Consider the following 16,124-nt stretch of genomic DNA (forward strand, 5'->3'; position numbering starts at 1 on the left):
CATTGATGGGCATTTGGGTTGGTTCCAAATCTAAAGAGACTAATTTAATAAAGATAAAAGATTAAATTTAAAAAGATGCTATAATAAACCAAAATGTATATGCACTGATTAAAAGATCTTTGGAATAAATAGAAGCAAAAACTTTGAGAACTGGGAAGAAAGAACAAACCACAATTATAGTTGAAAACTGCAAGACCCTTCTTTTAAGAGTTGAGAGAATAAATGAACAGAATATCAGTAATGATATAGAAGATTGGAATGATTATCGACCTCATTAATTTATGTGGTGATTAATGAGGTTAAAAAAATGGAAAGAAATGACATGTAGCATTAATGTTTCTGTCCAAAATGAAATTAGAGAAAAATGAAACCTAGAAAATAAGCAAGTATTTTAAAATTAAACAATATACCACAAAATAACCCATAGTCCAAATAACGAATCACAAGAAAAACTAGAAGTTACATTGAACTAATGAAAATGAGAACAAAATAACCCAAAATTTGTTGTAGTCTGCTAAGGCAGTGCTTAGACAAAAATGTAGAGCAGTAAATCTTTACCAAAAAAGGAAAGATTTAAAATCAGTTATTTAATCTTTCACACTGAGAAATTAGAAAACGATCAAATTACACGGAAAGTAAACAGAAAGAAAAATAAGAATATAGAAAATTTGAGCGGCACAATCATCCAACTGGTCTAACTGATATTTATAGAACAGTTAACCCAAAAGCAGAATTTACAATCTTCTCAAGTGCACAAAAGATATCCATCAACATACACCACCTTCTGGGTCATAAACCAAGCCTTAAGAGATTAAAACAGACTCAAGTCATATATAGTATATTTTTTGATCCAATGCAAAAACTTAGATATCAATAATATAAAGATTTTTGGGAAATCTTCCAAACATTCTGAAAATAAACATTTAAATAATCTTCAGGACAAAGAAGTAACAGGAAAAATCAAAAGTTATTTTAAAGTTAATCAAAATAAAAACACAGTCAATCAAAATTTGTGGGACGTTGTTAAAGCAATATGTTGGGTAAATTCATACTTCTAAATGTACACTAATATAAAAGAAAAAATGGTGCTTGGATAACTGGGAAGCCATATGCAGAAGAATGAAACTGGACCCCTGCATTTTGCTATATACGAAAATTAACTCAAGATGGATTAAATATTTAAACGTAAGACCTCAAACTAAAAAATACTAGAAGAAACTCAAGGAAATATCCTTATCAGCATCAGCCTTGGCAAAGAATTTATGGCTAAGTCCTCAAAAGCAATTTCAATATAACATAAATTGATATGTGGTACTTAAACAAAAGTGCTTCTGTACAGCAACAGAAACCATCAACAAAGTAAACAGAGAACCTACAGAATGCAAGAAAATATTTGCAAGCTATACATCTGACAAAGATTTAATATCCAGAATCTGTAAGGAAATTAAACAACTCAGCAGGCAAAAAAACAAATAACCCCATTAAAAAATGGGCAAAGGACATGAATAGACGTTTCTGAAAGGAAGAAATACAACTGGCAAACAAATACATGAGAAAATGCTTCCTATAACTAATCGTCAGACAAATGCAAATCAAAACCACAAAGAGATATCATCTCACACCAGTCAAAATGGCTACTGTTGGAAAGTAAAATTAAGTAAGTCAATAAATAAATGCTGGCAAAGCTGCATGAAACAAAAAGGAATGCTTATAACTGTTGGGGGGAATGTAAATAAATTCAGCCACTATGGAAAGCAGTTTGGAGATTTCTCAAAGTACTAAAAACAGAAGTACCATTCAACCCAACAATCCCATCATTGAATATATACCCAAAGGAAAATATATTGTTCTACCAAAAAGACACATGTGCTTATATGTTTATTGCAGCACTATTCACAATAGCGAAGATATGGAGTCAACCTAGATGCCCATCAACAGAGGACTGAATAAAGAAAATGTGGTACATATACATGATGGAATACTACATAGCCATATAAAAGAACAAAATTATGGTTTTTGTAGGAACATTGATTTACCTGGAAGCCATTATTCTAAGTGAATTAACGCAGGAACAGAAAACCAAATACTGCATGTTCTCACTTACAAATAGTAGCTAAACTCTGAGTACATATGAACATAAAGATGAGAAAAATAAACCTTGGGGATTACTAAAGAGGGGAGACAGGGAGAGGGGTAAGGACTGAAAAACTGCCTGTTGGGTCCTATGCTCACTATCTGGGTGACAGGATCATTTGTATCCCAAACCTCGGCATCACACAGTATTCCCACATAACAAATTTGCAGATGTACCCCCTGAATCTAAAATAAAAGTTGAAATTATATATATATATAATTAGATATAAGCATCATATATATAAAATTTAAAATTATATTTATAAGCATTGTATGTATATATGCATTATTAATAATACCTCTATGGCAAGTTACACTTATTGCTTCCTTCAAATTAATTAAAAAAAAAACAAAATAAGAAAGGTTTCACATTGAGGACTTCAACTTTCATCTGAGAAAATAGAAAAAGAAGAGTAAATTTAAAATAAAATAAGGAAAAAAAGGAAATAATAAAGACAGCAGTGGAAATAAATATAAGAGAAAAACAGAAAATCTGATAAACATTGAAATAAAAAAAACTAGCTTTTTAAAAAAAATCAATAAAGTTAACATACCTTAGCCAGATTGATTTGGAAAAAAAATTACCATTGATCACAAATGAGAGAGCAGATATAACTACAGATTCCACAGATATTAAGAAATACAAAAAGGAATATTATGAACAAATTAATGAAAAGAAATCTGACAACATAAGTAAAATTATCAAGTTATTTGAAAGAGACAAATTAACAAAAATTACCTAAGAAGAAATAGATAATCTGAATAGTTCCATATCTATTAAATTATTTTAGTAAAAATAATTCTTGCAATGAAAACTCCTGGCATAGATAGCACAGTGATGAATTTTAACAAACATTTAAGTAAGAAATCATACCAATTCTACGTAAACTCTTGAAGAAAATTGAAAAGAAAAAAATAGTTCCAAACTAATTATAAGACCTACACTATCTTGATACCAAAAGCAAATATATTACAAGAAAAAAGATACAGACAAATGTACTTGAACTTACATAAAAATTTAAGCAAGATGTTAGCAAATAGAATTCCACATTATATAAAAGCAGAATATATCATGACCAAGGGGGGTTTATATTAACAAACCCAAGAATAACCACATAAACATCTTAGTAGACACAGACACATTTGAAAAAAATTCAACATCTTTTTCAGTGAAAGAAAAATCTCAGCAAAATAATAATAGAGGGGAAGTTCCTAACCTGATAAAGCATATCTCTAAAAAACCCACAGCTATTATACTACTTAGCCAAGGACTGAATGACTTCCTGTATATCCAGGATATGACAAGGATAGTTTTCACTATCACTATTCAACTCTGAACTGACAGTGCTACTCAGTACGTTAACACAAGAAAAACAAGTAAAGGAAATTATGATTAGAAAGGAAGAAGTGTAGTAGTCTTTATTCACAGTCAACATGATTATCCGTGTAGAAACTGATGCAATCTACAGAAACGCTACTAGAACTAAAACTTGAGGTTAACAAGGCTGTAAGATACAAATCAATATACCAGAAAAATTGTATTTTCATATATGGGCAACAATCAAAACTGAAATGTTTGAATGCCATTTGTGATATAATAAAACAATCAAATACTTTAATGAAATGTGTACAATATCTATACACTGAAAAGTAAAATTTGTTCAGAGAAACTAAATATCTAAATAAATGGAGACATACATGTTTATGTGTCAGAAAACTCAATAATGTTTAGCTGTCAGTTTCCCTCATATTGATCTAAGATTCGATGTAAACTCAATCAAAATTCCAGCAGGGATTTGTTTTGTGAAAATTGACAAACATATCTAAAATGTGTATGGAAATGCAAAGGAACTCAAATAACCAAAATAATTCTGAAAAAGAATAAGGTTGGCCGGGTGCGGTGGCTCACGCTTGTAATCCCAGCACTTTGGGAGGCCGAGGCGGGCGGATCACGAGGTCAAGAGATCGAGTCCACGGTGAAACCCCGTCTCTACTAAAAAAAATACAAAAAATTAGCCGGGCGTGGTGGCGGGCGCCTGTAGTCCCAGCTACTCGGAGAGGCTGAGGCAGGAGAATGGCGTGAACCTGGGAGGCGGAGCTTGCAGTGAGCCGAGATTGCGCCACTGCACTCCAGCCTGGGCGACAGAGCGAGACTCTGTCTCAAAAAAAAAAAAAAAAAAAAAGAAAAAGAATAAGGTTTTACAACTTACCCTACTTTATTTCAAAGCTTATTCTTTTTTTAATATATTTTTATTATACTTTAAGTTCTAGGGTACATGTGCGCAATGTGCAGGTTTGTTACATATGTATACATGTGCCATGTTGATGTGCTGCACCCATTAACTCGTCATTTAACATTAGGTATATCTCCTAATGCTATCCCTCTCCCCCCACCCCACAACAGTCCCCGGAGTGTGATGTTCCCCTTCTTGTGTCCAAGTTTCTCATTGTTCAATTCCCACCTATGAGTGAGAACATGCAGTGTTTGGTTTTTTGTCCTTGCGATAGTTTGCTGAGAATGATGGTTTCCAGCTTCATCCATGTCCCTACAAAGGACATGAATCCATCTTTTTTATGGCTGCATAGTATTCCATGGTGTATATGTGCCACATTTTCTTAATTCAGTCTATCCTTGATGGACATTTGGGTTTGTTCCAAGTCTTTGCTATTGTGAGTAGTGCCGCAATAAACATACGTGTGCATGTGTCTTTATAGCAGCATGATTTATAATCCTTTGGGTATATACCCAGTAATGGGATGGCTGGGTCAAATGGTATTTCTAGTTCGAGATCCCTGAGGAATTTCCACACTGACTTCCACAATGGTTGAACTAGTTTACAGTCCCACCAACAGTGTAAAAGTGTTCCTATTTCTCCACATCCTCTCCAGTACCTGTTGTTTCCTGACTTTTTAATGATGGCCATTCTAACTGGTGTGAGATGGTATCTCATTGTGGTTTTGATTTGCATTTCTCTGATGGCCAGTGATGATGAGCATTTTTTCATGTGTCTGTTGGCTGCATAAATTAATTCAAGATGGATTAAAGACTTATATGTTAGACTGAAAACCATAAAAACCCTAGAAGAAAACCTAGGCAATACCATTCAGGACATAGGCGTGGGCAAGGACTTCATGTCTAAAACACCAAAAGCAATGGCAACAAAAGCCAAAATTGACAAATGGGATCTAATTAAACTAAAGAGCTTCTGCACGGCAAAAGAAACTACCATCAGAGTGAACAGGCAACCTACAGAACGGGAGAAAATTTTTGCAATCTACTCATCTGACAAAGGGCTAATATCCAGAATCTACAAAGAACTCAAACAAATTTACAAGAGAAAAAACAAACAACCCCATCAACAAGTGGGCAAAAGATATGAACAGACACTTCTCAAAAGAAGACATTTATTCAAAGCTTATTCTTAAGCTACCGTAATCAACACAGTATGTTACTGGTATATAGGTAGACTAAGATTACAATGGACCAGAAAAGAAAATTCAAAAATAGACCCACACATAGATGACCAAATGATTTTCAACAGAGGCACAAAGACAATTCAACAGAGAAAAGATAGTTTATTAAGCAAACGGTGCTCAAATAATTAGATATACATAAAAACAAAAGAAATAACTAAGATTTATATTATACATCCTACATAAAAAATTTAACTCAAAATGAATTATAGACCTAAATGCAAAACTTAAAACTATAGAATATCTAGGAGAAAATAAGTATGACCTTGGCTTAGGCAAATATTTTTTAGTTATGACATCAAAAAGAAAATTCAGTTTAAAATTTGTCAGTTGAATGTTCTCAAAACTAAAAACTTATGTACTTCAAAATATACTGTTAAGTGAATTCAAAGATAAACAATAGGCTGAGAGGAAAATATTTACAAAACATATATCTAATAAAGAACTTACATTTGAAATATATAAAGAATCCCCAAAACTTATCAGTAAGAAAACCAACAGCCCTATGAAAAAAATGAGCAAAAGATTTGAATAGGTATGTCAGTCGAGAAGATACAGGGATGGGAAATAAGCATATTAAAAGATGTTCGGCATCATTAGTCATTAAGGACATGAAAGTTAAAACCACAGTAAAATATTCATAGCAGCCTTATTTGTAATGGTAAAAATATATATATAAAAACAACCCAAATGTCCATCAACAAGTGATTGTATAATCACACTGTTCTGTATCCATACAATACTACTCAAAATATAAGAGAAATTAACTATGGATATGGCTACTAACATGGATACATCTGAAGATAACTATGTTCTCTAAAAGAAGCCAGAGATAAAAGGGTATATGTGATTTAATTTGCATACAATTCTAGAAAATTCAAATTAATCCATATTCATGGAAAGCCCATTAGTCGTTGTCTGCAAATGGTATGACCGAGGGGCAACAGCAGGGAGGGATTATGAAGGCGCACAAGAAAACCCTTGATGGGGATGGATATAATGTGCATTTAAACATGTTGTGTATATTTTATGTCAATTATACCTCAATGAGGCTGTTCAAAATGAATAACTATGGTTACCTAAAAAAAAAACAGATGAGGCTGGGTGCGGTGGCTCACACCTGTAATCCCAGCACTTTGAGAGGCTGAGGTGGGTGGATCACCTGGGGTCGGGAGTTTGAGACCAGCCTGGCCAACGTGGAGAAACCCCGTCTCTACTAAAAATACAAAATTAGCCGGGCGTGGTGGCGCATGCCTGTAATCCAAGCTACTTGGGAGTCTGAGGCAGGAGAATCGCTTGAACCCTGGAGGCGGAGGTTGCAGTGAGCCGAGGTCGTGCCATTGCACTCCAGCCTGGGCAACAAGAGCGAGATTCCAGCTCAAAAAAATAAATAAATAAATAAAAATAAAATAAATAAAATAAAAAGATGAGGACATCAAAAACAACTTCATGTCAATAATTTTGACAACCTAGATGAAACAAAGTCTATGAAAGATAAATATAATACTGCTGAAGCTCACTTAATACAAAATACACAACCTTTATATTTATAAAATAAAGTAAATTTAAAATTAAAAATCAACCACAGGAAATAGGACTTATGGCAATAGCAATGTGAGGAGGTAAAATGATGCTCCCTTGCAGAAAACAAGTATAAAACTTAAGAAAAAAACCCTTCGCACTATTTGAGGGCACAAAAAATAAAAGACAAAGATACATTGAGAGTAATTAATCACTTAGTTTTAAAAACTCTAACAACATTGGGTGGGAATGGCACCAAGAAACTCTTGTGAATCTATAAGCTTCTTTTCTTGGGTTGCTTCCATCCAAACACCCTCCACTCAGCTGTCAGAGCTGAATAGCTTTAGTGATTTGAGACTGACACCAAAAACAGCACCTTTACAGCCAGCGGTCCTGAACTCTAATTGCAGTGGAGGATGTATGCAGAAAACTGAAGGCTTTGCTGGCTTAAGAGTGACAGACTCATTTCAGAGCAGAGAGGAAATGCCCAAGGCCTTGTTAGCCCAGGCATGTTGAAATGATTCAGGGTGAATAGGAGACAAGACAAAAATTAAGGGGGTACTCCTGAAAATTAGAGGGCCATAGGAGGGCTGAGACCAACTCACACAACCCTGGATGACTGCCAGCCCACATGTGCACTGAAGAGACGCAGAAATGTCCATCAAGAAATCTAGAGATCTAAAGTACAACATGAAGACTATAGTTAATAATATTGTACTGTATACTGGAAGTTTTCTAAAAGTGTCTATTTTAAGTGCTCTTACCACAAAAAAATGGTAACTATGTAAGATGATCAATTTAACTGGTTAACTGTAGCAACCATTTTATTATGTATATGTATATCAAAACATTATGTCCTGTACTTTAAATATACACAATTATAAAAAACAAAAGCAAAAAGAGATGAGAACTGGATGCAACTTTGAATGTTCCTGAAATGACACATCTCAATCCGCAAAAGAGTGGAGGCCTAATCGCCTCAAGGTGTATGACCACAAACTGTTTCCAATTCAGAGGCTAACTATGCAGATGTCTACAGGAGCAATCCCTAGGAAGTAAGACTAAAAAATGTATTACATACCTTTAAAAAAGAAAAAAGAAAGTTACCTGAGACATCAGGAGCTGCACAGATGCGGGAAAGAGACTCCGCAATAGTCAAGTTACTAAAACAAAAATTTAAAAACAAATTGTTTAAAAAATTGAAAAATATACAACAGAAACCAGAAAAGCTGCACTATATTATGTAAAATAACCCGTTTTCAACCAAAAATTGCTAAACATGCAAACAAAAAGGAAAGTGTAACTCATTCGGGAGAAAAAACAGTCAACATTAATTAACTGTACCTAGATAATTTAGCAATAACTTTGAAACAGCCATCATGAATATGTTTAAGAACTGAAGAAAAACACGTTGAAATATCTAGAGGGTAATGTGCTAATAATGAGTTAACAATTAGGACCCACAACAGAGGAAAAGAAACTATAAAAAAGAAACTGTGGGGATTCTGGATTTTAAAGGCACAATAACTTGCTCAAACCAATGTCATGAAGTGTTTCTCCTATGTTTTCTCTTGGTAGTTTCATAGTTTTGAGTCTTAAAATTAAGTCTTTAATGTAGTTTGAGTTGATTTTGATATATTAGCAGAGATAGGGATTTAGTTCCATTCTTCTGCATGTGGACATTCAGTTTTCCCAGCCCCATTTACTGAAGAGATTTTATTTTCCTGAGTGTTTGTCCTTGGCACCTTTGTCGAAAATTAGTTGACTGTAAATGCATGGGTATGTATTTGGGTCTCTATTGTGTTGCATTGGTGTATGTGTCTATTTTTATGCCAGTACCATGCTGTTTTGGTTGCTATTGCTCCACAGTACATTCTGAAGTCAGGTAGTCAAGGTAGTCAGGTAGTGTGATGTTTCTAGTTTTTTGTTTGTTTGTTTTTTTCTGATTTACTCTGGATTGCTTTGGCTTTTCAGGATCTTTCATGGTTGTATATGAATTTTAGGATTTTTTTCTGTTTCTCTGAAAAATGTAACTGATGCCTTGATAGAGAGTGCATTAAATCTGTAGATTGCTTTGGATAGTATGAACATTTTAACAATATTAATTCTTCCAATGCACAAACATGGGATTTCTTTTCCTTTATTTGTGTTCTCTTCAATTTCTTTCATCAATGTTTTACAGTTTTCATTCCAGAGATCTTTCGCCTCCTTATATAATTTATTCTTAGGTATTTTAATGTTTTTGTAGCTATTGTAATGGGATTGTTTTCTTGATTTCTTTTTTCAGGATTTTTTGGATAAGACCTCAAAAGCATAGGTAACAAAAAGAAGAATAGACATATAGGATTGTATCAAACGGAAAAACTTCTCCACAGCAAGCCAAACAATCAACTGAGTGAAGACACAGGTTACAGAATGGGAGAAAATATTTGCACACTATGTATCTGACAAGGGTTAATATCCAGAATACATAAGTAACTCAAATAACTAACTAGCAAATAATAATAATCCAATTTAAAGACAGGCAAATGATCCTAATAGACATTTCTCAAAAGAAGACATACAAATGGCTAATGGGTATATGACACAATGCTCAACATTACCAATCATCAGGGAAATGCAAATCACAGCCATAGTGAGAAATCACTTCACCTCAGTCAGAATGGCTATTAGAAGAAAGTCAAAAAATAACAAATGCTGGTAAAGATAGAGACCAAGGGCAACACTTATACACTGGTTGTGGGAATGTGAATTAGTGCAGCCATTATAGACAACAGTATGAATGTTGCTCAGTAAATTAAAAATAGAACTATCATATGATCTAACAGTACCACTACAGGATACACACACAGACACACACACACACACACAAGAAATTAAATCAGTGTATCAAAGAGATAGCCATACTTGCATGTTTATTGCAGCATTATTCACAATAGACAAGACATGAAATCTATGTGTCCATCAACAATAAATGAAGAAAATGTGATACACACACACACACACACACACACACACACACACACACAATGAAGTACTATTCGGCCAGAAAAAAATGAAATGTTATTGTTTGTGGCAACATGGATGAACCCGGAAGACATTATGTTAAGTGAAATAAACCACATACAGAAGGGCAAACATTGCATGACTTCACGCATATGTGGGATCTAAGAAAGTTGAATCGTAGAAGTGGAGAGTAGAATGTTGGTTATCAGGGAATGGGGAGGGTTGGAGGGCAGAAACCAGGAGAGGTTTCTCAATGAGGACAAAGTTACAGTTAGGTAGGAGGAATAAGTTCTGGTGTTCTCTTGCATACTAGAGTGACGATAATCAACAATAATGTATCGTGTACTTAAAAATAGCAGAAGGTAGAATTTCAAATGATATCACAAAGAAATGAAAGTGTTTGAGGTGGTGGGTATGCTAATTACCATGATTGCATCTTTACACAATGTACACATGTATCAAAACATCACACTGTACCCTATAAATATGTACAATTATGATGCATCAATTAAGAACAATTTATTATAGCTTTATCTTTCACATGTTTGACAGTTGAAATTTACACATGGTTTTGGTTATCAATTTCTGATCAACAAATCACTCCAAACCTTCTGGCTAGTCACAATTTATTCTTTATAAGAATTCTTCAATCTGGGCAGAATTAGCTGGACAATTCATTTGCTTCAATGTTGTCTCCTGGGTCTGGAATGTCAAAGATGGTGCTATGGTTGAAATAACGGTGTTCCCTCCAAACTTAATGTTGGAACTTAATCCCCAAGGCAACAGTATTGAGAGGTGTGACCTTTAAAAGGTGATTAGGCCATAAGGTCCACCTCTCTCATGGAATTGAGGCTCTTTTAGAAGGTGCTTCACGCAGTGTTTGGTCCTTTTGCCCTTTCAGTTTCTGCCATGTGAGAACACATCATTTCTCTCCTCTAGAGGATGCAGCAACAAAGCACCATCTTGGAAACAGAGAACAGCCCTCACCAGATATCAGTCCTGCCACTGCCTTGATCTTGGACTTCTCAGCCTTCAGAACTACTAGAAATAAATTTATAATTTTTGTAAGTTACCAAGTCCCAGGTATTTTGTTATAGCAGCACTAATGGATTAAGATAGATGGCTTTCTAACTCATGATAGATGCCTCATCTAGAATTATTAGAACAGCTGGGGATTGGTCAAGCATCTCTCCACGTAGTTAACTTGGGTTTCATACCCAGGTTTAGCAACCATCACACGGTGACCAGCCTCCAAGAACAAAAGCCACCCCTTTGGTTAAATGTTAGGCCTGTAACAGGCACATCATTATTTCTGCTGTACTCTGTTAGTCAAAGTAAGTTAGAGGGTAGCTCAGATTTAATACAAGGGGAAATAGAGTTGAACTTTAGGTGTGAAAAGTGGTGCACACATATAGGTAGGGAAGAAATTGATGAAAGCCATATTTGAGGACTATGATACATACTCTAAAATATAGAAGAACAACAACTATATATGAATAGGGTTAAGCTAGTATATCCAACCAGGTAAATCTTGTTTTTAACTGATATCATCTCAATCACCAGGAGAATTTTTTAATGGAAGTTCTGTGTTGGATAGGATAATCAATGTGAGTTCCTACAACAATCACTGAAATTCTACAGGTTTAACACCATAAAAATTTATTTTCTCTCATTCACACTAATCTGATGTAGGTCAGATGGCCTTCCACTATTTGGTATTTACTTCATCTGGAATATGTATGTGGTCTCTTGGCAAGGGAAGAAGAGATGGATGACATTATTTCACATGGTTTGGGTATGTTTAATCATTTTATTACATACATACCGGCGTATGTATTACACAATACATACATATGTATATGTGTATGTATGCATTTATACACAATAAACACATACATGTTTTCATATGTACATACGTATATGTTAATATACAGTTATCCCTTAGTATATACAGATAGATTCCAGGACCCTCCTCGATACCAAATTCTATGTATGCGCAAGGTCTTAATAGAAAATGGCATAGTATAATCCATGTACACCCTCCTGTATACTTTAATTCATCTCTAGATTACATACAATACCTAATACAACGAAAATGCTACATAAATAGTTGTTTACTTTAATGTCTAGGGAATAATGACAAGAAAAAACAAGTATGTACATGTTCACCACAAATGTAACCATCATAAGCCTAACTACACTTTTGATCTGTGGTTGGTTGAATTTGCAGATGTAGAACCTGCAGACACAAAGGGCCAACTGTGTATCACTTTTTAACTCAAATGGATCATTGCATAGTATTTTTTTTTACATAAATGGCTTTTTACCTATATACTTCTGCTACTTTTTCTAACTAAAAGATATGCTCTGGAGAGCTTTTTACTATTAATACCTATAGGGTACCTCATAATTTTAAATAGATGCACAGCATTCCATAGTCGAGATATAACCTAATTAAAAAAATAAATCGCCCTATTCATAGACATAGATCTGTGAGTGGTAGCATATGTAGCAGATAAGAATGTTGTATCTGGAGTCAAACTACCTAGGTGTAAGTTATGGCTCTACTGCCTCCTAACTGTAATTTTAGAAAAATTACTTAAACTCACTATGCCTCAACTTCCTCATTTGTAAAAGTATGATTAAAATAGTATCTCTTTCATAGGAATTTCATGAGGATTGCAAATCAGGATAGATTGGATTATTCTTCAGTGATAAATCATCCCCAGTTTAAAGGATTAAAACGACAATCTGTCTTGCTCATACTTCATGCCCATCACAGATCAAGAGTGGATCTATGTTTCTCTTAGTAACTCAGGGTTTCCAGTGAATGGAGAAACCACCATCTTTAATTTTTCCATCTGTGATGCAGAAGGAAAGGAGATGGAATCCTGAAAAGGACTCAAAATGGCATATAAATAATCCAGGCTATAAGTAGCACACATCAGTTTGACTCCCAGCTCATTGTCAAGAACCAGTCACGTGATCCCATCTTACCAGACGGAAACCAGGAAATGCAATGTATCTGTTTCTGAAAGATGGACAGCAGGAAATATTTGATGAAAAGCATTAAAGACCATGAGAAGGAGCAAATGAATTAATTCTTAGCACAGTGTCTGGCTCATAGTAAGTGCTCAGTAAATGATGACAATTATTTCAAACTTTCCATCATTATAATAATGCTATAATAAATATATTTGTGCACCAATATACATGCAAATGCAAGGATTTCTTTTTTTTCAAATTTTCAACGTTTATTTTAGATGACAAAGGTACATGTGCAGGTTTGTTTTCTGAGTATATTGCATGATGCTGAAGTTTGTGGGACAACTGATCCTGTTACCCAGGTACTGAGCATAGTACCCAGTAGTTAGTTTTTTTAACCCTTGCTCCTCTGCCATCCTCCCATTTCTAGTAGTCACCAGTTTCTATTGTTGGCATCTTTATATCTACGTGTACCCAAAGTTTAGCTCCCACTTAAAAGTGAGAACATGAGGTATTTGGCTTTTGTTCCTGCATTAACTCACTTAAAATGAGGGCCACCAGCTACATCCATGTTGCTGCAGAGGTGAAAGGTTGGAGGAGCCTAATAGGTACCAGATGGGTGAAGAGAACTTCAATGGACTAATTCCTCAGAATCAGGGTAAATCTATGTTTAGTGAGTACATGGTGCTACAAGTTGAAAATTTGTCTAAAGACCAACAAACACCTTCCATTTTCTTCAATAATGTGTCCTGTGGTGTTTTTTTCTTCTTACTATAGGCCTTCTGACCATTCTGCCTCTTTGTCTTGTTTTTCCCTAAATTCCCCTTGGTTCTCAATTGAGGTTCTGAAAACAATGTGTTACATTTTACACCAAAATCACTTTTGTTCTTTGTCCTGTAGCAAGGTAAAGCAAACAGAGAGATGCTTTAAAATGACCATGGTATTTTCAAAATGACAGGAACGTATTCGTTCAGGAACCTGTAGTGTGCTGAATTGAATGCAACTGTTTTCCTCAGGGAAATAAGATAAAAAGGGGTCACTAAATATGAGCTTAAGGGATAGTCTATTTCACGTTTGTAACAAGAAGCAGACAGGCTTGTTGATCTACCATTGAACTAGAGTTACAGAAGACATAAAGCAATTACTGATGCAGAAATTGGCCATTCGAGACAGCACATTCATTTGCCCTAGGATCTGAAATAACTCTTTCAAAATGAACATTTCCATCAGCAAATTTTAAGCAGTTAAATCCCACCTTTAGCAGTTTTCTATATTAGCAATTTAATGTATATTTACAAATATTGAGGTGTTTAGACTTCAAAAAAGAGAAAGTCATGTTCAAATAAGGCAAGGCATCAAGACTGCAATATACCTGTGAAATTATACTGAAATCTTAAAATTGTCCAGGTTGTAACATAAATCCCAGCACTTATCATGGAAATAAGAGGTTAGAAACAGTTCACCTCCAAATGTTGGTAGGACGAGACACCAAGTGGTTCATTTTATCAAAAACAGTAGGAGTTGTTTGCCACAAAAATATTTCTCATGAATGCATTTCCTCACTGCCAAATTACGCCTGTTAATTGGTCTAAGGATCCAACCAAGTGTAATACTTCTGTGTATAATTTTTCAGAAAGAAAAACACTTTACTTTGACAGTCTTTTCCTTGACTTCTCTTGTTCACTAGTCACTAAGTCCTGAAAATTGTTTTGAAACAAACCAAAGCAACATTATTTTCCTTATCTTTCTACAAGCATTGCCTTCACCCTAAACCAGCACACACACCCTTACACATCTTGGTGAGTGCAGTGATCTCCAAAGTGGTTTTCCTGCTTGTAGTCTATCATGCACATTTCTGGCCAAAAACATTTAATAGACGTTGAGCAGCTTGCATGCATCCTATGTGCTTGGGATCCATTAGTGATCAAAACAAAGTGTCCTAACCCCATGGAACTGACATTCTAGCAGTAAGAGATAGATAATAAAAATACACAAATAATAAATCGGATTGTGTTATAAGTGCTATAGAGAAAAAAGAAAAAGAGGAGAACACATATGATCTTTCCTCAGTAACATTTTTCATCATGCTATATTTCCCCTTCCCCTATTTATCAGCCCTCAATATCTCCCTATTCTCCATATGTTTAAATGGAACCTCTTAGTCTGTCAGTGGCTTCTGTTATCTGTCCCACACTGAGGACTCCACGACCACTTCTTTTCCATCCTTATCCTCTATTATACCCCATATATACCTTTCTGCTCCAGCAAAGCCAGTGGGGTTCCAGTAAGGGGCTTAGCACCATCACCATCAAAACAAAACAAAACAAAAAAACATTAAATAAATGAGCACTTACTATGTGGCTGGCGTTGTACTAAACTCTTTACAAGGACTGCCCCATTTAATCCCCACATACTTACACTGCCCAGTGTGATAGGTATTATCATCATCTTCATTTTGCAGATGAGGACACTGAAGTACAGGGACTAACTAGTTCAAGATCACACAGGTCAGTAAGTTAGTGAGCTGGCATTTGAACCCAAATCTGACACGAAAGACCATGCTCTTCACCAGTATGCCTTGGATTTTAACTACCTGAAGCCATTGCACTGGAGCAGGGGTTGGCATTTTCTATCAAGGGTCAGATAATAAATGTTTTGGGCCTTTCAGGCCATACAGTTGTCTGTAAACTACTCAACTCTGTCCCTGTTGCTTGAAAACAAACACCAACAATATGTAATGAATGTATATGGCTGTATACCAATAAAAACTTATTTACAAAAACAGGTGATGGGAGGGACTTGGCCCATGGGCCCATAGTTTGCCAATCCCTGTACTAGACCGGGCACTCCTAGTCATAAGGTCAATGATCATATCTTCTGCATCTTGTTAATCCCAGTGCCTCTACAGCATTTGGAAACTGAGGCACAGAGTCCACAAAGTTTGTAAGTGATGGATCTAGGATGCTGACCCAAGCAGTTTGACTCTAGAGCTTGTGTTCCTAACT

The sequence above is a fragment of the Nomascus leucogenys genome, chromosome X, assembly GCF_006542625.1.
Source record: "Nomascus leucogenys isolate Asia chromosome X, Asia_NLE_v1, whole genome shotgun sequence".
NCBI lineage: Eukaryota > Metazoa > Chordata > Mammalia > Primates > Hylobatidae > Nomascus > Nomascus leucogenys.